Here is a 23212-nt window from a genome sequence, read left to right as displayed (position 1 = left end):
GTTAGTTTATTCTGCTATTGACAACGGAGCGTATACTGTAAATTTTGCGTAGCTTTTTCCAAATACTCTGGAGGGATTAACAATCAGTCATAAGGCTCGTTGGTCATAAAAAAATATGATAATTGGAGACATGCGTTAGAGTATTTTAAAAATCACTCAAATCTCGAATATCACAAAAAATGTGTGTTGTATGCAGATAGATTTTTAAACATGGTGAAAAATCCTACTTTATTGATTGATAAACAAATTGACATTGGAAAAGCTAGAGAAGTAATGAAAAATCGTAAAAATATAGTTCCTATAATCGAAGCAATTATTTTGTGTGGCGGTCAAAATTTAGCGCTTAGAGGTCATCGAGATTCAGGAAAAATTTTAACATGTTCAGATTCCGAAATCAACAATGAAGGCAATTTTAGAGAAATTCTTCGATACAGGGCTCAAGGTGATAATAATTAGAAATCATATTTAGAAGGTCCTGGAACAATCAAATATACTAGTGCTACAAGTCATATAACTTATATAAATAAGTTACTTATTTATATAAGTTAGGTATATATTAAGCATATTTTTGTTTCACAGAATATAGACACAGATTATATGAAAACAGATTGTGCACTTCCTATGCTGCAATGTAAAAAATGAATAAGGTGCTCTGATTGGTCTCCGCCCAAATCAGTGTAGCCACAAAAGTAGTAAAATATAATGGTAAATTATTGTGTACAAAAAACATATTCTTTTAAATTTTTCACAATATCAAACAATTTATTAACAATTAAAAATGATACAAATTACAATATTGAATATAACTAAATTTTACACTTTACACATAACTTACAGATTTTATTATAAACAATTAAAAGTAAATACATATAATAAATTATAAACATGGAAATATACAAATATAATATATATATAATAATATAATAATATATAAATGGCTTTCTTAATAACTAAAATAATAAGGTAAGTACTAATAATTTATTCATAAATGATTTAATATACATAACTTTCTATTTTTTTTTTATTTTTTCTGATATTAAATTCCTATTTAAAAATTTAATAGCAGCATGAATCCTAAATCTTATAAAATAATTAATTAAATATTCTTTATTAAATAGGGGACATGGATGATTAAATACAATATTAGTCATACTTAGCTTTAACCTTATACCTACTTCCTTGTCAATAGATACATGTGGAAATCTATGAATAAAAATATCTTCGTAAAATGCATATTGTGACATCATTAAATTTCCAAACATTGATTTTTCTGTATTTTCATAAGCTTTGAAATAACAAAGTAAGAAAGAGTCGTCCAATTTTTTTTGTGATTTTGCATATTCAATATAAACATCGCAAGTATGATTTTCAATGCATTTCTTTATTAAAAACCCACAGACATAAATGAAAGCATTTTTTTCAGGCATTGATAAATTCCTATAATCCGGAGTGTTTATTGTTAATGTATTTTTTTTAAATTTAAATGGATTTTTATCTCGAAAAATTAGTTTAAGGATTTCATCATTAATAGGGTCTGTATTCATTTTTGATAAAATTTCATCTAAGTCTGCTATACAATTAGCATTATCTGAGTGACTAAAATAATTAGAAAAAAAATTTTGCTTAAATGACCAGATAAATTGTATTGGAGTTGGATTTATGTTATTGCCATTATGTTGGGTGCGAAACGTGCCAAATAAATTTTCCAAACAGTCTTGGTTGATTCGATTTGTATATAAAACATAATTATTTTCATCAGTATTTGTAAATTTTAATGAATCCTACAATGTAAATAAACCTGAAATTGAAATTAACCAACCTCTGATCAATTTCATTTTGTTTGTCACTTCAACATTTGTTATTTTGTTAAATACCTGTAATTTTTTTAAAAAGTTTTCCATGTATTTTAAATTTAAATGTGATATTTGAGCATCCGTATTTTTAAAAGGTTTGTTTTGTCGGATATCACTATCAGGTGAGCCACCAGTATACGATATGTTTCAAATATTTTTAATCCATCAAATGGTTACATTGATTCTGGCGGAGATTTATATCAGGGCATTTTTTTGTTTACGTCTTAGTGCACAATCTGTTTTCATATAATCTGTGATATAGACTTGCGTGTCCTATCGTGATGAGCGTTTTAACAAGTATACCTATATGTAATTTATCAAGAAGTTTCAACATAATTTAAATGAATAGATATAATTTGCCATTTGGTAATCTTCTAAACGTTATTCAAACATATTACTTATTTTGTGTACGTATTACTAGATAATTTTAATATTTTGAAATGTGAAAATAAATAGCCAGACAGACTCGTCTCGTGAGTATACCTAATTTTATAATGCATTATGCTATTATAATAACTATACATTTTATAGCAGAATGGATATACTAATAAATATATACAATACGCATGTATAACTTGTACCTGTATAAGTCGAATTTTTGATAACTTGAACTTTTTTATCGCCCCCGACCGATTTGAGTTATCGAGGTACCATTGTACAATATATCAATTATCTAACAAGCTAGGCGTATATGATACACGTATAGCATATTATAAGACATCAAGACGTGGTGTGGTTGTTTCGTGGTGTCTGGCTTAATTCAACCACTGATGTGCTTGGAGTACCGACACAAACTGGTGCCACTAGTTTCCAGATGGGTGTCTACCTGGGTTTCAAGTGAAAAATCCTTTCCACACATACACTTGTTTGAACGAACCACGTCAACCATCATACCAACGATTCCAACCATACCAACTACTAACCAGAACCTCTACAACAGCTAATGGCCACAGTTAACAGGCTCAAAATCGAAAAAAAATACTAGACTTTATTTTATATGTATGATATTATACCTAAAATATAAATTATATATTTTGTTCATAGGATATTTTCAATATTAAAAATAATGACTCATATAAATAACTTCACTTAAATAAAAAAAAGTGACAAATGACAATATTATATACCTATCTGCTTTATTCATATTTTTAGTATACATTACTAGACTATCAAGACGATGTGTAAAAATTAACAGGATTATTAATTTCAAATAACGTTATAAAATTAAGCTAAAAAAGAAGTCAAATATAATGAGTAAAAGGATCCAAGATGAAAACTAAGGGTCTTTATATTAGTTGTAAGTGCTGTAACTTTGAAATTATTAAAAAAGTGTTTTAAGTACATAACACATAAGTGTTATAACACCTATACCACAATTAAAATAGTGTAGTTAAGAGAAAAAAACCTAAATACTTTTATTTGGCCTTCATAAATTTTATATTCTAAAGAAAATTATAATATGTGTTTAATATTATAGATATTAATACAAATTTCACTCAGTTAACCAATTAACAAAACCCATTTTAAGAGCATTCGACTTTTATCGAAATTATTATAATTATAAGCTTTTAATCAAGGAAGATAGTTTTATTAATCAATTTCACAAAAAAAAATTGTGATGAAAATGGGTGTGGTTTTAATTTAAAATAGAGTTACACCATTGATTATTAAACTATAACAGTATTTATAATCAATGGTTATCGGTAATACCGCGCATGTTATAAAAATAACAAACATAAAAAACTTATTGCATAAATATGAATATTGTATACATTGATAAACAAAAATCTAATTAACTCTATCTCCTGATTTCCACCTTTATTGCTTTTATTATTGTCTCTGCCAATATACACAAAATAACAATAATATCTATCTTAATGACTGATCATTTAGTAATTTATTGATTTAAAGGCATATTAATGTATTATGATGGAGTTCCTACATATATTAACAAATATCTGTAAATCACTCCTAATAATAGTGCCCACTGATTCCGAGGGCGTATATATTTAATTGAAGGTCATGGCCAGCAAACAAATTGTTTTAGGATTATTGAATTAGAGTAGTTATAAATATGTTTTTTGACTAAAAAACCCTTAAAACGTAAATAAATTGAAAAAAAATTATGGTTGAGGTGTTCATATCTCTTTGACTCCCCAGCCAATGGTCTTGATTCAAATGAAGAAATAAAATCATAGTTAACATTTATTTATTATATTCATAGCTAATAGTTACCTATTGTATTGACTAATTATAATATTATGTTCAATGTTGTACCTAAAGAATAATAATAATATGTTATTATTACTACATATTTAATTTATTGATTTATAAAGTTAATATATTTATAGGTTTAATATAGATTATTATTTATTAGTTAATCTATAGTAATTTTGTTTTAAAAAAGATATTATAGTGTTATGCAAAATATTGTCTTAATACGATTTGTCAAGATAATGATATTGATATTGTCACTTATAAAGAATTTGAAAACTAGAAACGTTCACTATATTTTATGCAATGAGTACATACACATTTGAAGTGCATATAATAGAAGTACAAAATTGTTATTGTTTGATTTTATTTGGAAAATCGTGTATGTGTGCTTATGAGTAATAATTAGTAAACCTTCGAAACTATCGCATACGGTCGAGTGGCAACATCAAATAATATTAAGTTCATATTATAATTTATCATCCAGTTTATCGACAAGCGGGCCAGTTGTAACGTATAATTTTGTTGATACCTAATAATAATTATTTTTATCGGTTTGAACTACGAAAATTGAATCAGACCATCATCATGACGATCGGGCCAACGATTACTAAAAATGCATTACATATATCTGTATAAAAATGTAAGTCTTGTTTTATTTAATAAAAATCTATCATTGATTAAATAGTCAATAAAAATAAATTGTTCGTAGAATGATGATTCTTAAGACTTGAAGTGAAATATTGCGAAATGTACCTATTTTATCATTTTTAAATAAATAAAATGATTTGTGATGATAAATTTATAGGAATATATATAAATATTGTTTTTTTTTTTTTAAATTCTACATAGACCCTTAGTAACATAGGCCATTGGGCTTATATATTTGTTATAATTTAGATTATAGGCTTTTTTTTTTTAATAACAAAATCACATAGATGCTAGCAGTCCCGTATAAAGGGGGGGATTTAGAGGTTCAACCCCCCCCCCCCCACAAAAAAAAAACAATAGTATTGCAAAATAAATTATAGATACTATTTGGTAATTAGAGTTTTTCAATTTTTGCTGTCATTTTTATTTTAATTCAATTTGTAATATACCCTCGGCGACATAGGCCATTGGGTTACAAAATTTTAGTTACATTGGTTTGAGTTTACATTGACAACTATATTATTTTATAATGTTCATATTTTATTTTGTAGTTCTGTCTATGTGCATTCAATTTTCGTAATAGGTACTTTGGAAAAATATAATCTGTAATAGTACTTACACTCTGTTTTTAGCTTATAAATAATTAATAAAAACTCTATAGGTACAAATGTATAATAAAAAATAGATGTTATTTCAGAAATTAAAAGTACTACTCTGTGTTTAATATATTAAACTCTTATGATGAGGATCTGAACATCTCAAACTAAAAATTAATTAATAATGAAGTATAAATTGTATTTTATTGAACGACCTTATAACATCATATTTACATGAACGATATAAGTGAAAAATAAAATTTTAACTATTATTTTCAAACTGAATAAATACTTCTTTTTTTTAAATATTAATATAATGAATTGACAAATATTTTTTTGAGCGGTATAATAGAAACATTTTTATAGCGATTTAACGAATAGTATTTCGTGGTGAATTTTAAGAATTTCTATGTAAGTAAAGAAAGCTTAACGCAAAATACCTCCAACGCAGCAGGCATCAAATATAATGTTATTATAAAATCATCATATGTATGACTTCATAATTTTCCTCCAAAGCGTACAGTTTGTTAGTTTGTTGATGTTTTTAATCTGAAAAAAATACACACACGTCGAAACTATAGCAAAGCACAGCAGTCCGAATCGATCGGCTAGTTTTCAATATTGCAAGGCAAGCCGTATTTGCAGCGTATGTATATAAGATTAATGGCTAAAACAAAAAATACAAAATAAAATCAACGCTTACGTGACAATTGATTTTTTTTCTCGTCTATAAACAAACATGGGGAATATAAAAAAAATAATAAATGAAAAACTGTAATAATTTCCGAGAATAGGTATACTGCACCGCTGTCTGTAGCAGCAGTCTCTCGTCTCCGCAACTAGATATTATAATATTAATAATATGTATCTTGCGCACCACTTGCAATACAGAAACGGGAAGGAGTAGTGATGGATCGTGTAGGTTAGACCCGTTTGTTTATGCATTGTATAATTGTATATACAACAATACTCGCGTGTATAATATATATATATTATATTGATTTGCAGCGTTGGATTCGGGAAATCTGGTCGAAAAATCTATTTTCGGCAATATCTGCAATTCATCGATGAGCAACCAAACCGATTTTGACAAATTATTCAATAAATGTATACTTATAAGACTATGATGCATTATGCGATTGTCTGATACGCTGATAAAAGTGTACAAATCGCTGATACGTATCATCTAAGTATAATGTTATAATATGTATCTTTTACTTACTATCTGTCTCTCTCGATATTGCTGGCGATAAAAAATATTTGATTTGTTAAAAAAAACGTTAATATATATTATTTGAGATGATTATATAATACTTATAGTTACATAATACGTAGTTGATCAATAACAACCAAATAAATAAAGAGTTTTTTTCTTGAGCTAAAAAATGCATATGTGACCTATACCTTATAGCTAATTAGGCATGATGATTGAAAAAATAAAACATAAGTATCTTCTAAGTCTCAAGTAGTTTATTGGTATGACTGTTTATTGAAAACGGTATTGTTATTTTGAGTATGTTCACTTCTAATAAATCAAAGTGGGTTAAAAATATTGTGATCAAATGTCAGAATCAAAAATTTAAATTATTTATATAATAATTATATTATATCATGTAACCTGAGGACAGTGGAGCCGAACTCTATGTTAAGGTCGGGCCATGGCCCGACATATTTTGATATTTTGAAAATTTAGGATAGAGCCACTTCATATTGACCATTTTCCTCTCCACGGTATACCATTTTTGCCGATATTAAGATGTTGGGCCTCTTGAAATATTTTTTGCCCTACTAGATTTATAGAAATTCGGCGCCATTGCCTAAGGAAAACATTTGTGTCTATACCAAAATTCAATTTAAAAAAAGGTCTTTCGGTTTTCCTAAATTTTCTATTTTTCTAATCAACTTTTTCAATTTTTGTTTCCTTAAAACTCATTTGAAATATTACAGACATTGTAAAAATTGAGCCAAATTGGTCCAGCTGTTTTCGATCAATGTGGTTACTAACGAACAGCTTTTCGTTTTTATTTTACCTATATAGATATTAGATATGTATAGGTACCCAGCCTGATATTATATTATATCTTCCTATAGGTAATCTAATACTATTCAAAGTTCAAACAATATAATATAATAATATACCTATATATATTATGATATATATCTGTTGAAAAGCTCTCATTATTATCCATTACTTGGCGAGTGGTGTATAATACGTACACCCAATTACGTGGAACATAGATGGACAGATGCAATAAGCGCAATTCTAAAACCTATGATGCGACGAAACTCAATAAAATGTTATCACTAAAAGGTTAAGTTACACTGATTAGTTTTGATATTATACTTGAATACGGAAAACCCGATGTATAGTTATTGCATATTTTATCGTTCGGGCAAACGTTATTGTTTAGTATAGGTATTCTTGTAATTAATCATAACGTGTAGGTACGTATTATATGATTAAATAATTTAAACTCGAGATAAACTTAGGTTCACAGAACATGGTAGGACTTATCAAAATGCAACTGGGACATCATTAAACAACTTTATCAACACAGTTATGAAACAAGAGAATAATATATAAAACAGAAACTCCGTAATATCAACCTTATAGACCTAAATATGTTATTTTTGTACGCTGAAGGCAAGTTAAAAAACTAAATGAATAAAGCTAATGTCACTCCTCAGTCTTAGAACAGTATTTCAATATAGGCCATTAATCTGTATTTAGCGAGAAACATTACTCAAAACGTTTTACAAATTAATAAAATGTAGATAAAAATGTACAGGTGTATTTTGTATTTGTACAATTATTTATTTAATCATTTTAATCACTCTGTATATTCACGGTTAATATCCAAGTTTTTCTCTATAAGTTATTGTTGGTTACAACTTGTTCAATAAGATTTATAAGTATACTAAGATACAAATAGGTTTATCTATATCTATACCATCTATAGCCCTATAAAGGTATATTATAAGTTATTTAGTTAATTTTAAATTTATAATTTCATCGTTTACCAGTCTATTATGTCGATTTTGAGGAAGAAAATAAATTTCTTAAAAAAATAAATATACATATATTTCTATAATAAATATAATAGTATAGGCAATATTATATCATTTCGGACCATAGTATAGTGTGACTGATCAAAAGACAATTGGGACATTATCAATCACTTCATAAAAGAATCATGGATCACACTTGATAACGTTAAGCAGACAAATGCATTAGTTTTTTCAAAATAATTAAATTTGTTATTAGTCTAACGACGCGTAAAAAAACCGCCAGTATCTATAAATACATCTGTAAGTCACTCAATTGTATCCACTACCTACTGACCATTGATCGTATATACTATTCTATAAAAGTTTAGGAATGATTAGACAGTATAGAGTATATGTAATATGTATACTATATTATATTATACTATGATACTAACCTAACCTAACCTATGATACTGACAGCAGGTGTGAATCATGATTATATTATTGTGATTTTACGTCTAAAATAAAAGCTATTTTAATAAATTGAAATTTAGAAACAAAAAATAAATCTTTACGTTTCATTTAACTGCAGTTCTGATTGTGTTGCGCTTTATCTATATAAGTACTCGATTAAACATAATGTGAACGTTTATAAATTTATTTTTTTTATTTTTTTTTTAGTTTTGTGTATTTTTGAACAATGCGGCTGAGAATTATCTGCTTTAATAAAATTGCACCAAAATAATTAACCAATTTATCGGTCTATTCGATAAAGACTATGATTATCACAATTGTATGGCTATTAAGTCAGATAAATCTGATCTACGGTTTGTGTAGGTATCTATATTATATACAGTAGTCACTCGATAATTCAAAAAACTCCATAAATTGAACTAAACGCTTAGTCCCCTGAGAAAACCTCTATAATTAAAAAAGAAAGATATGTATTCCGTACCCCTTGATAATTCAAATGTTTGTCGGTGGGACAAATTCTAGAAGTAGAATTTTTTTCCAGTACCTCTATAATTCGAATTTCCTTAAACGCGGTTATATGAATGTTCATAATATGTTTAATGTATAAAGATTATATACAATCTATTTGACGACGTACTCGTAATGAAACTAATAACGACGGTGATTAAAATATATTATCGTACTTTACCTATAGGTACCTGCTAATATAGACTTAAATCGTGCTATTTTACTAAAATAAACATCTTCAATGGGTAAACCGTTGTTGAAATCGAATAAAAAGTATATAGTCAATCAGAATATTATGGCCATGAGTTCCATAAAGTATAAGTGTTTGTCGACCACTGATAAAAAAAAGTGATTGCGGTAGTTGAAGCAGGTGAAAATAACATAAAATTTTCATCTCTCTTTAATTCAAATGAATTTCTTTTCTCCTAATTATTTGAACACTCGGTAAATCGAAAACTTTTATAAATCAATTTTTTAGCTCGGTAGTCCATTGAATTTCGAATTATCGAGTGACTACTGTACATGTATAATTTATAATTTCGATTAATACTATGTATAGTGCAGTAATAATACTATTGCAGCAGCTAAATTTAATTATTAAATTTTTTATATTAAACCTCATCTGGTTTAACACCTCCATACATAAGTGCAATAATTGTATTTATAGTAAACCTCAAAAAACAAAAAAACAAAGTTATAAATAAAACATACCAAGAAAAATTCCTTGTGTTAAAATTTTAGACTACCTTTAAAACAAACACATCTTTTGGTTTGAAAAGCACTTTTACACGAAAGACTTAAAAATCCCTGACCTCCAAATACAATTTGGAAAGTTTCACGCAAGGTTAATTCTTTATAATCGTCATTATGATTATGACTTCTATCAAAACTAATAAATATCATATACAAAACAGATATCGAATAGTCTGGTAATTGCAGTATAATAATCGTATAGAATAATTTATATATCATTTAAGTATTTATTGTATTATTTGACATGGGCACGAGGTTAATATGGATATAATCAAACTTGACGTTTCCGTTAAGTTATTCGTGTAAAAGTGCTTTTCAAACCAAAAGATGTATTTGTTTTAAAGGTAGTCTAGAATGTAACAGTCGTTGTCACAATTCATTTTTCTACTCTAATAAATAAAACATGTTAACAATACGGTTAATAAATTAATATGATATAAATAAACTTTATCACTATACATAATTATTTAAGTTAACATTTATAAGGGTAGAATAAGTTGTTAAATGTTGTATTTCAGTAAACAAAGTGAACGACCACTTTGTGAAAAAAATTACACGATATTAAATTTGAGTGACCATTTTGTGAAATATTTTTTAATTCACAAAGTGTAAAAAACGTGTTTCCATTTCACGAATAGGTCATCTTTTCATCAAGTGGTTACGATATATAGACATATTATTATTGTATAGGCACAGTATATTATCGTGCTGCGTGTGTATAAGTACCTTTTAAATTTGTTGCTTAGCTCATATTTCCTTGAAAAATATGATAAATATAATATATAAACAAAATATGATACATAGGTAGATATAGGTGAATGATATATCGTTTATAATAGGTAGGTAATACCTATATTATAACAGATATCAACCCGTTTTTAGGTATACATACCTAATATACAGTTTAATACGCTCTTTCAAACCGTAGGTAATCAGTGTGGATATTGGATATATATTAATAAAATATTATAAAACACATCCTAATATCATCTAATAACGATATTACTAATTAACAATGTACCTAACATTCAAAATACATAGAACTTAAAATGCGTTAAACTAGGTATATTCTTTAAATTTGTATCCACATTAGGCAGCATATATGCTATATTTAATAATTAATATTATAATATTGTAATTTTTATATACTCTTGAAATGCGGGGTCAATTTTGTAATTGTTTCTTTGCGATTCATTTTAATCTGTATAAGACTATTTCTATGTACCTACATATATGCATAAGACAACATTGTAATGTGCGTATCTATCTATATAATTTAAATATAAGTAGAACTATAAAATGTATCAATGCCTAAATTATTTAATTATTACTATACTAGTACGAGTACCTATATACTAGTTTTAGTCAGGTGGGGATCCAGTCAATTTAAACGGGAGGGGTGGATTATAAATATCTAATTAAATTTACTATTTATTTACTGGTAAATACGAGTACATATTATATTATAAATATGCAATAATTGCATATTAATTATAATTAATACTTTTTTTCTTAAATTGAATTGAATGTCTTTATTGGATTATTTACAATTTAAGATTTCACAATTTCAAATTATTCCATCAGTCAGTCACCATAACAATTTTGCGGGTAGCAATGAATAGATACCCAATAATTAATATAGATCAGACGATCATAATATTGTTATCAGCAATTTATAAATGTGTGTTATTAATATAAAATACAACGATTTGTGACGGAATGATAATATATCTACATAGGATAACATCAAATATTAAATTTAAATAATACATTTTGAGATATAGTCATGGGGGGGCAGTTGCTCCTACCACTTCCCCTCCAATGGATCCGCGCTTGCTTTCAATTAGATGATCAACGAAAATCTAACGGATTTCGAGATATACTCATGACGGCGTCATCGCAAATAGCTCCTAATTATGCGCAAATTTTATATGATTATAAAGTATAAAATAACAATAATATATTTTAATAATCGCTATACGTATTGTATACCTATATGTGAGGTATATTGTATATACGTACATACGTCATATCAAATTATTAGGTACCGTATATGTATACTGTATGTATATAAGTATGATAACCTATCAAAGTGCTTTAATACTATTACTATTATTTTTTATTACCTAATTTTGTTGTTGTTATTGTAGGTACTATCTATAGCCTATAGGTACCTACCTACTACTTATACACTGTCGGCGACTATAGAGATTACATATATAATAATATCATTACTATATCGCTATCAAAATAATATTATGTCTACCTGCGACAGAGTGACGTCGGGAGGCTTTTTGGCAGTTGATGCGACGGGCGTGCAAGTGTTGGTCTGTGCCTTACGCGTGCGTGTGCATGTGCGTTTGCACGTGACAAGTGGCCGCGCGAAACGGTCAAAATCGAATTTGCCCGCCAAACCCCGGCTGGCCGCCCGGCCAATAGGTACGGTCAGCGGGCCGCCGTGTCAGCCAATCGGAACGTTGAGAATTGACGTCAGCGCTAAATTTAGAAAGCCCGCGCGTGAAAGGATGTGGGGGGGACGACGGGGCGCACCGGCAGCGTGCCCGAGTGTCAGTACTGAACGATCAGTTCCGCGATGGTCGCGAGGCGACGTGTGTTGTTGTGTGCGGTTTGCTACTCCCGTAATTATTTCTGATCTGTCCGTCGTTGTTTTTCCGATTCCGATCATCCGACGTCCCGATTATTGCCATTGTTGTCGTCGTAGTCGCAGTTGTGCTCGGACGACTTGAGTTCGAAACCGTATTCGGTAAGTACCTGTACTTAGATGAAAACCGTATCATACATGAATTACGAATATTAGGTATATGCCTGGTTTCTGCAATTTTTTTCTTCACTTCACCATCTTGATAGGTAGGTACCACATTATTAGGAAGATAAACTGGAAAATTTCCATCGAGAATATAGTATTATTATAAACTAAAATCGTTAATATGAACACGACTTTTATCATTGGTAGATGCACACAAAATACAGTATAAATCTTTTTTTAACCGCTTGAGATAATATTATTTTATAGATAGGTGTTTTTTCTATTTAATTTTTTATGTATTTTAGCTGTCTGTCTTTTATTATCGTTTATGATACCTACTATACAGGGGTAGGTAGAGTAGGTAGGCAGAGATACCTATAGGTTGTATGTAGGTACGTAAAACCATATTTAGTTTCTTTCAAAATCACTGACAATATACAATATGTTAAAAAGGTAGGTTGGAGGTATAATTATATTTTTAATGTCTTAATAGTTATACTATAATGTATGATGTATTACAAAATTCAATACGAAAAAAAAACAGCAATTAATGTTATAGTAAAATTATATCATTGTATAACTGCAGATAACCTATACTTATTTTAAATCTAATATTCCACTTTGTATATCAAAAGTAAACCGATTTGTTTTATGTATCTATTTTTTTTTAAATCAAATAATTGATAAGAATATAACTATTTATCGTCAGTTGTTACTTATTATATATATACGATGAACCTACATAATAAGCTCGATATTTCGTATTTTCATTCATAATATATCATAATATAACTTTTACCAACGTTATCGAAATGAACTCACGATGTTTATATGTGATGGTAAATTTATCAGTACACATAATTAATAGGTATACAAGTAATTACTCGTATACTTATATAATGTTAAACTGCAATTTATTATTTATATATAACTATGAATATAATAATTTATTAGTAGATGATTTATACTCGTTAATTTAACTAAAACTATCATGAACAATGTTTTAAAAAATATATACATCCATGCAGTCACATATTTTAAATATTTTGATGAAAATTAAATCAAGCTCATTAGAATATAATATGCGTTACAATTATTAATATACCTACATATATAATTTTTCATGCATAAAAGTGCAATAATTATTTTATTTACATTATTTATCCGAAAACGAGGACGTTATACTGCAGCACGTGTCTATTGTTTAGCCTACGCTAGCTTCAGCCTCAGATAATCACTTAATTGATGCATTATAAGTAATTGGGTGTCTGCATGACATCTGTACGACTGTACCATGTTAATGACTCTTTCGAATAAAAATAATATATACATTTTTTACTGCTTATATTACTATTTATACAGAATGATTCAAAAAATATGTTACCTCACCTTCTCTTTAATTAATGAATCAATTAACTTTCTGACTTTTGGAATATTAAATAAAAGTATTATATATACTGGAGTAAACATAATATTATCAAATACTTAATTTTTTATACCATTTAAGGAATATCCTTCAGTGGTAATCCTAAACTATTTTGTTAAAATTAGAACCACCACCGTTATGTTAGGTATCGGCATTTTAAATAAAAGTTAACTGTTTAAGAATCTATAATAAAATATGGTGATATTATAGATTGAAAAATAATAATTTATCACCTACTTATATCTCGACAGGACACTCCTTAATGACAAGAAGATTAAGTAAATGAAAATTTAGGCAATTTCATGTGTAGGTAAATACTTATTGACAATTCTAAAAAATAAAAATTTTAATATGCCGTAGTATAATTTAATTGAAGGAAAAAAATAGGATAGAATGCTTGATGGCTATAGCAATTTAGGAATTGGTCCACCTAATATTCATATTATGTGAATCTCAAATCGTTATTATGGTATCTCGCAGGTATTATGAAATATATAAACATTATAAACTGTATTAGATAATTATAATTTTTTCATATATATCTATAAATTTATTTTTGGTGTATAAATTGGTATACCTATTACTTAAATATAATTTACAACAATTTAAATTAATTAAATTTTAAAAATTACGTGTCAAAAATACTAATCTGTTAAAAAATGTTAAGTACAGTTTTCTGACATTTTTTAATAATTATAAACTATAAGTTTATCAATTTAAAAACAATATTGCTCTAAATTGTAGAAAGTTAAGAGCTTAGAATTTATTCGAAATCATTGTTTTATAAGTTTAATAAAAATCTTAGTTTTTGAATGTATATAGTATATTATATAGTATTATATTAACTATTATGCATATTTAAATATTTTTGTGTTAAACATTCTGTATAAACGTATCTATAAATTATTGTGAAAACAAAACAAAATAAATACATTTTTACATACCTTTAATTAAGTAGGTATAAATTAATTATTAATATTTGTATGCGCATCAAAATTTTAAAATATCTAACGGCTCATCATCATTATATCAGGTACCTATTATTACACTTTTGTAGTTTTATTTGAAAGTTTTGGATAAATAGATTTATCAAGAAGAAATTTTTATGTTTAAGTATTTATAGTTTTTACCGCGTTATTTAAGGCAAAAAGAAAATGTATATAAGTACGTTAATAATTCTTGACACTTGTGTATAGGTACTCAATACTTATTGTGTAAAGATTATAGGTAGGTACTCTTTAATATCCATAAAATAAATACTTGAATGCATTTCACTTGAACAGATACATATTGTATCTTTTTACCCCCTTAAAACCTTATTATTATTAAACTGCTATATATCTATATTGTTAATTATATCATCTCTAATTTTCAAGTTATTTTGAAATTGTAAAAATAAAGATTTATATCAACCACGTGTATTTTGTGATGCGATATAGTACCTAACTACATTTGCCAAATTGTAATTCCATAGGGTGATATATTTACCCCAACTTAAAAAAAAAATGTTTCAAGTATATTTTTATCTATCTTTACTGATAAGATAAATAATATTAATTTTCCTTCTTGACTATACAATGTGATGATGAATATAAACAATATCCGTTAAAACGTAAGTTAATGTGCCATATAATAATATGGCATAATATAATAGCCAATATGTTTATCTTGAATAATTAAGACAAATATTGAGTAATTGGCAAACAGTTTTACCAAGGATGTAGGTACTGACTGATTTGTTCATATAAAGTGTACAAGCTACATTATTATTGGAAATGCGTGTGTACTCGTATATATCTATCTAAAATAACTAAGATTATTAAGATGTTTGCTTCTATGTCGACTTCTATAGAGATTACGACAAATTGGTTTTAGGTATCGCTCATAGTTATGGAAAATACAATGAATTCTGTATTTGTGATGTCCGATAGCATTAATATGAATTTAAAAAAAAGTTGCTTTTTTTTACTCGAGGATTCGCTCGGATGGAAAAGAGATACTGGTGATACAAATTATACAAATTTTTGTCAAACCACCAGACAGTTATGCGTTTGTATAAATAATAATTAGGTATAATGATAAAAAAAAATTTGATTTGTTGTTACTAAAATGTATTTATTTTTTTCTTGAATCGTAATATTTTGTTTGTAATTAATGAGAATTTTGGTATATCTTAGATCTAAGTTGTGTATACATAGGCACCTTTAATAATTGTCAATATTAAAATATTTTGTTACAAAATGTTTTTTAATCATAATATGTTACAATTATTATTATTGCTATAAATTAAATTGAGAAAATATTAATATTTACAAGTTATTGTTCTTAAGAAATATGATTAAACACATGTAGTATTTCGATCACAGCATATGTTATAATTTAACTAGAATTGTATATAAAACAAAAAATGTTCATAAAATAAATTGGTACCAAAATATTATACAATAAAATGAAATATATAAGCAATACTATATCATAAAATTATAGTCGGATCGAGATCGTTTGGTCAGATATAACAATTTTAAATCCATTTCTATTTTATTTTGGCCATAAATATTTGTGTTTGATGGTTTATGTATTATATACTTTTCTCAATCGCTCATCAACATAATATATACAAAATATGGTATTTATAGGATAATCTGATGACGTATATATATATATATATATATATGATATGTATTAAGGTTAATAGATAGATTTCAGACTACAAAATGTAAAGAATTAGCTACCTACTTAAGTGTAGTATTTTATGGTTACTGGTTACTGGAGGATTAAGGAGAATATATACCTATACGCGGAGTTAAATCGAACAACGGCTCAAAGCATCCTTGGACGTTTACAAAAATAAATTTTTCGCTAATAATTGTATAAATTTATCTTTTAGTTTAGTGCAAAGATATCTCCCCGAATTCAGATGATTTATAAATACTTTTTATTTTTTTATTAGGTATTCCATTAAAGACTCTCTGCAGTTTTAGTGGAACTAATTTAGGCTAGTTTAAACAGGTACAATTATATGTAGTGATATAAATTTTTTATGTTCATTTAATTTTCAACGGTGAAAGCTATATTTGTTTAATGTTTATATATGAGTATGCTGGTAAATTATAAATCATAAGTCATGAATCTAGTGAATATTAAATAGCCATAAAGGTATATATACTATATGCATAATATATATTTTATATAGAACCTCTCTAAGCTGTATTAGTATATTACTTTATAATAATTGGGGTCAGTATAATCATAATGTAGGTATATAATATTATACATTATCACATTGATATGTACATACATAAAGGAAACAAAATGTAAGTATCATCCTCTAAACATTTAACACATACCTACCTGCCTATATATAGTCTAACAATTAATTATGTTATATACCTATAGTAATTACTTTCTTCCATATGTGTACATATCTTGTAGGTTCACTAAGTATTTAACAATAATCAATTATGATTGGTCCAAAGAAGTTGAATTATTAACGTTTTAAAAGTTGTTTCAAATGAGTGCCAATAAAGGAATGAAAAATAAATGTTAGCTCTTGAGTAATCTTCAGAAAAGAATTTCGTGTTCAACGTATTAACATACTCCTAATAGTACCTACACAATATTTGTCAAGGAATCAATTGATCAATAATTATTTATAACTAATCCTAAGCAAATCTGACTTAATATTTCACATTAATAATATGAAAAACTTTCAAATTAAATTTCATGACAATACGTGTATTGTATTTTTTAAAACTAAATTATTTTATACAATGTTTAAACTTATTAAATTCACATGGCTCTTAAGTCCTAGCTTGGTACAATATTTTTTATTTTTGAATTTATTTGTCTTGACAGTGTTTTTGTTTGTCATAATTATTCTTAATTAACATACTATATAAATAAACATTTAACGGCTATTTTTGTAAATTATTATTAAATTTGTGTTTAATATTCAATAAGTCATCATATGAGTTCTCATTAATATTTTAAACATTAAAAAAGGTTTTTTGAAACATAGTACTATTTAAATAGATTGTTACGTATGTTATTATATTTGAATAGATAAAATAGCATACAGAAAAGGATCTGTGATTACCCAAATAATAGTTATGTCTAACAGGCTACCGATTTGCTACAACCTGCATGTTACATAATGGTCAATACGTGTCACATTTTCCTGTGAATTTGTGTCCATTACATTCAACCGGAGTATGCCTTTTTGCTTATACTTGAATAATTTGTTTAATGTCTTCCGAGTGTTCTATTTTCAATATCTGAGCACACGGCAGTGAGCCAGGCCAAGTTCAATTAGGATGCTATGTATCTTTATTCATGAACCAATTCACACAGTTTTTTATCCTCGTATTTTTATTTGTTGGCTCTTGAAATTTGAAACTAAACAACATAGGACAATGGTAAAATTAAGCCGTTTCAACATGTTAAAGATTTTTAAAGTTTAAATGTTAATTACTGACTACCTGAAACGTTCATCATGTCCATCATCGTGATGGAGAGGAGAAAACTAGAAGAAAATTAAAAATAAAAGAACCTAACACAAAATAATTAGCCTATTAAAGACTAAAGTAGAAATATCTATGCAGAGGAAAAACCTGTTTTATACTTCATTAAAACAATTTGACACTTAAAAATGAAAGATTGTATTTGCGGAGCATCTGTGTGTCAGACATTGAAAACGCACAAGAGACCAATTTAGAGCATGATGTTAAAGTGTTAAGCAATAAAAATGAAAGAGAATAGTTGCTCAAGAGAGTAGAAGTTGTGTGAGATTACGGACTTGAAAAAGAGTAGACTTGCACCATGACCACTGCGTATATATATCACTTCTTTGATATGCTATCATATTTTAAGTGCTCTAACTTGGCCTTTTTTATTGTATAAATGTTTGATGTGCTTAATATGTTTCAGGATGTAAAAAAATAACAAACTAATTTGGAGACAAATTAAATTAAATACCCTATGTATATAATTTCAAAAAATCTTATCTATTGGAAGTTGTATAACAAACAATTATAGTATAGTACTATACATAGTTATATAGCTAATAATTTAGAATTATTACACAATGTAAGAAGTATTATGAATTCTGATACACACATTTTTTTTTCTTCAAACTAGAACTAATTACTTTTTTTTGCTACACAGACGTACTGTCACTTAACAAAATTTTTATTTGAATGATATTTTATAAAATGTTACCGTGTTTAAATCAAAATATGGATAAGTGATTTTGTGTTATTAAACTTTATGTACTTCGAATAATAGTTTCCAATTCTTATTATTCTTGGTTAAATTTTATAAATTATAAAGTTGTATTAAATTTATATCGATCACTATTATTTTAAAATTATTACAGCCTTATAAATCTATATTATTATGGACTATTATCCTTGATACACATAGTTTAATAACTCAAAAACATTCAAATTTGATTTAGATACAACATTTTCCAAAAATAATTTTTTTGAAAAGTTATATTTCTTTGTTGAAAAAAAGGTTATTATCATCACATGATTCTCCTTCAATAGTGTTAAAAATTTAATTGTTATTGATTATACATATTTAGTGTTGAATCGCCATGTATAATATAGGTAGGTATATGAGTTATGCTAGTAAGAACTAAAAAATACCCATAAATTACTATATACTAATATGAATTTCAGTTTTTCTACAGTTATTTAGCACTTATTGGTATTATTAATTAATACATTTTTAATTTAAACTGTATCTCACTAGATAGTTATCATTAAATAAAGAATAGTACCTGATAGTCTATACTTTATAAGATATTATGTATTGGCCCAAGTTCAAAATTATAATATTTTACTTAATGTAGAGTAAGTCTTTAAATCCTAACCATATCAATCATATATAGCTATTGCTATATGATGTTAATCATAAATATAACACTAAAAGACAAATGAATCTCCATTCTCCATGTTAACAATGTAGTAAATGTTATTAGCTAGAATTTTATCATTGAAACCGTTTTAGTTGAGATGCATCGCTATAATAACATTTATTATTGTATATTTTTTCATAAAATTTAATTTTACATTTGAAAACCGTAAAAAGTATAAGCAAAATGTAAATTAAAATATAATACAGTAAAACTATTATTAGGTTCTAACAGTATGCTTATATTTTACCTATTTCAAAGAATAACTATAAAATATGCAATTAATAAGTTTATAACTTATAACGTATACTGTTTAAAAATAAAATGTATATTACCTCTCTAAACTTGTTATTCAATGTATTTAATATTAAATACATATGTATGTGAGTGAGTGAGTGAGTGAGTGTGTGTGTGTGTGTGTGTGTGTGTGTGTGTGTGTGTGTGTGTGTGTGTGTGTGTGCGAGTGTGACTTAATGTAATTAACATCTGCAACGATGATTAATATGGCTCTAGAACCTATTTCTACTATATATTTACCTGTGAAAGAGTAAAAAATGAATATCGAATAAGATTGGTCTCAAAATTAGACTTTAAAAACCTTGAATGTTAATCTATTTATTATTTAGAAGAAATTATACTCTGATAAGTTGTATGATATTAATTATACTTCCAAATTGTCCTGTTTCCGGGCATTAATTGCCACTATAATGTCATATAGTTAGTGGCAATACAAACATCATAATATATTTAATGTCTTTATACCTATCACTTCTATAATTTTAAAAATAAATAATATTACAATACATATCATACATTACAGTTTTAGATGGATAATAGGATACATCTATGCAAATTGTATGCCCAGAGAGTTGTTACCGCGTTTAAGAAAGACGGTCATCTGGCATAACAATTATGTTTTCAACGGGGTTTTTTAAATATTAATTCATATTCTATAATATAATTTGCTGGAGAAGTGAAAAACTTTTTTTTTTTGCAATGTTATGTTGTTGATAATTCCATTTCAGAATTCGGCATTTCAAACGCATAGACGATTTAATATTGCGTGTTATCCGCTGATGAACGTGTCGTGGAGCAGTAGGTACTCGCATCGGTGAGGAAACGATAATAAAACCAAATGGGTGTTCCTAGAACAGGAATGAAAATAAAAAACTAAACTTGTTGATTTGCCATTTGAAAATTACGAGAACCATTGTCGAAGAGAATTAACACGAACGACCAACACATATATACGACATGCATACAGAATAATACAGTTGCAATAAGCGCAGTCACCACCTACATAATAAATGTATTTTTATTATTATATCGTAAGTACCGGATGTACACAAATAATAGATGAATTTAAAATTTAAAAAAAAATGTTTATCAATGAGTGAACGTTAGGTATATTTTAATTTTCGATTTTTGTATAAAAAAGAATAATATAGGTAAAAAGATGCAAAATATTTTTGCGAACTTCACAGTATATCTCGGTACAATTATATTATGCAATATTATATACGCACTGTCGCACTATTCAGCACACCGTTCACTCTGTATACTGAAAATGTCATTATCTTTATGGTTGAATCGTGACGTTGACCGGGATCTGCAGCAAGAAGTTTGATATTGTACAACAGAGGAATACGTATATTTTCGTGAAAAAAATCGCACGTCAACTTGCATTGTTCTAAACTCGATACTATTGTTTGCCTTTTTCGTTATTTCCTTTATTGCATACAATAAAATAAATAAATAAACCGCACGTATATTGTAAAGTCTCATGTGGATAAAATATAATATATATATATATATATATATATATATATATATATATATATATATATATATAATGTATATATAATGTATAAGATAAAACGTTGCCGGTTGGAAACGTTCCATGTACATTATTTTTATATATGTATTTTTTTTTTATCATTAATATTAAACTGGAGCATGTGTGAGCTATAAATTTTGGGCACACAGACGCACACGTCTGCACAACACTGTGAAATGTACCAAATGATCGTGAGAATTCAGCATGTGCATCATCCTGCGGGGGAATCGTTTTTTTTTCTTTCTTAATTTTTTTTTTTTTTTTTAGCCTGGCTGTCTTTGGTGGCCACGATTATTCTGAGAATGCAAATCAAACAATTAATATTTCAATAATTCAATTTAATAAACAATATAATAATTGTATATAGTCATTCTACAACGCTTCGCGTCCATATAAGCACCTGTATATATAACAAGCATCACATCGCCTAACCATCGACGACTGCAGGCCACTTAATCCAAAAACGATTAACGGATTCTAAGTAATTTTACAACGTGTAAGCCCTCTTGGGATAATCGACGCTTAGGTTCAATACAGTTGTCCTTCTGCATTGTTATACAATATGTATGCGCACAAGGGTGTTTGGGTGTTTTAAACACGATAAATAGCTCTTTAATTATAAGCTTTAAGTACAATATAAAATTATGCTTTACCGACTGCCACATGCTCACGCAAATCACTGCATTATTGATAAATTATATTATACAGTAAGTGACTATATTAGTTTAAGAATATAGGTAGACATGTGCCTCATATATAATTCTGCATAATATGGTGTACCTATAATTGTTATTGTACATGACTACCGCATATTATACAGTTTAATTTTACCCGTATCACCGCGACAACTATAGTTGAACACATTGCTTTTTGGCCGTTGGCAATATTCCATTAGTAATTAATTTTACTAGGTTTGTGTTCATTTACATCACTATATACCATACGGTAACAATTTTTTACCAACAGTTTTAAAAACATTTCTACGTTAAGTTGACGTGTTGAGAAGTCAATAACAGACTTTAATAATAATAAAATAAACCAACGACGTACAAAGTATTAAGTACCTATGTGTTGCCAATGATTTAAAACTTGTACACGAAGGTAAACTCGTTATTTTAAAGATTAAAATAATGATAAAATTCTCAAAAGTTATCCACATATCATATTTTATAAATGTTTAATATAATTATCGATACATTACAATAGCATAATAATTAAATAAATATAAT

The 23212-nt window shown here is 27.1% G+C and overlaps 1 protein-coding gene across 3 annotated transcripts in view; it reads left to right on the top strand.

Moving 5' to 3' along the window:
* The first annotated feature begins 4585 nt into the window (after positions 1 to 4585).
* The window catches only part of LOC107170025 (Activating transcription factor 3), a 40428-nt gene continuing 21801 nt past the window's right edge, over positions 4586 to 23212 (top strand). Inside the window, exons 1-2 of one of the 3 annotated variants that reach the window (XM_089220008.1) lie at positions 12602 to 12800; positions 21172 to 21474. The gene's annotated coding sequence lies outside the window, so the exon portion shown is untranslated. Of the gene's footprint in view, positions 4711 to 12601; positions 12801 to 21171; positions 21475 to 23212 lie in introns of those variants that run through there. The other 2 variants (XM_089220009.1, XM_089220007.1) reach the window with 2 other exon arrangements.

The sequence above is a fragment of the Diuraphis noxia genome, unplaced genomic scaffold, assembly GCF_037042655.1.
Source record: "Diuraphis noxia isolate RWA-SAM2 unplaced genomic scaffold, SU_Dnox_SAM2 contig0002, whole genome shotgun sequence".
Lineage (NCBI taxonomy): Eukaryota > Metazoa > Arthropoda > Insecta > Hemiptera > Aphididae > Diuraphis > Diuraphis noxia.
This window is presented reverse-complemented; position numbering and strand designations above follow the sequence as displayed.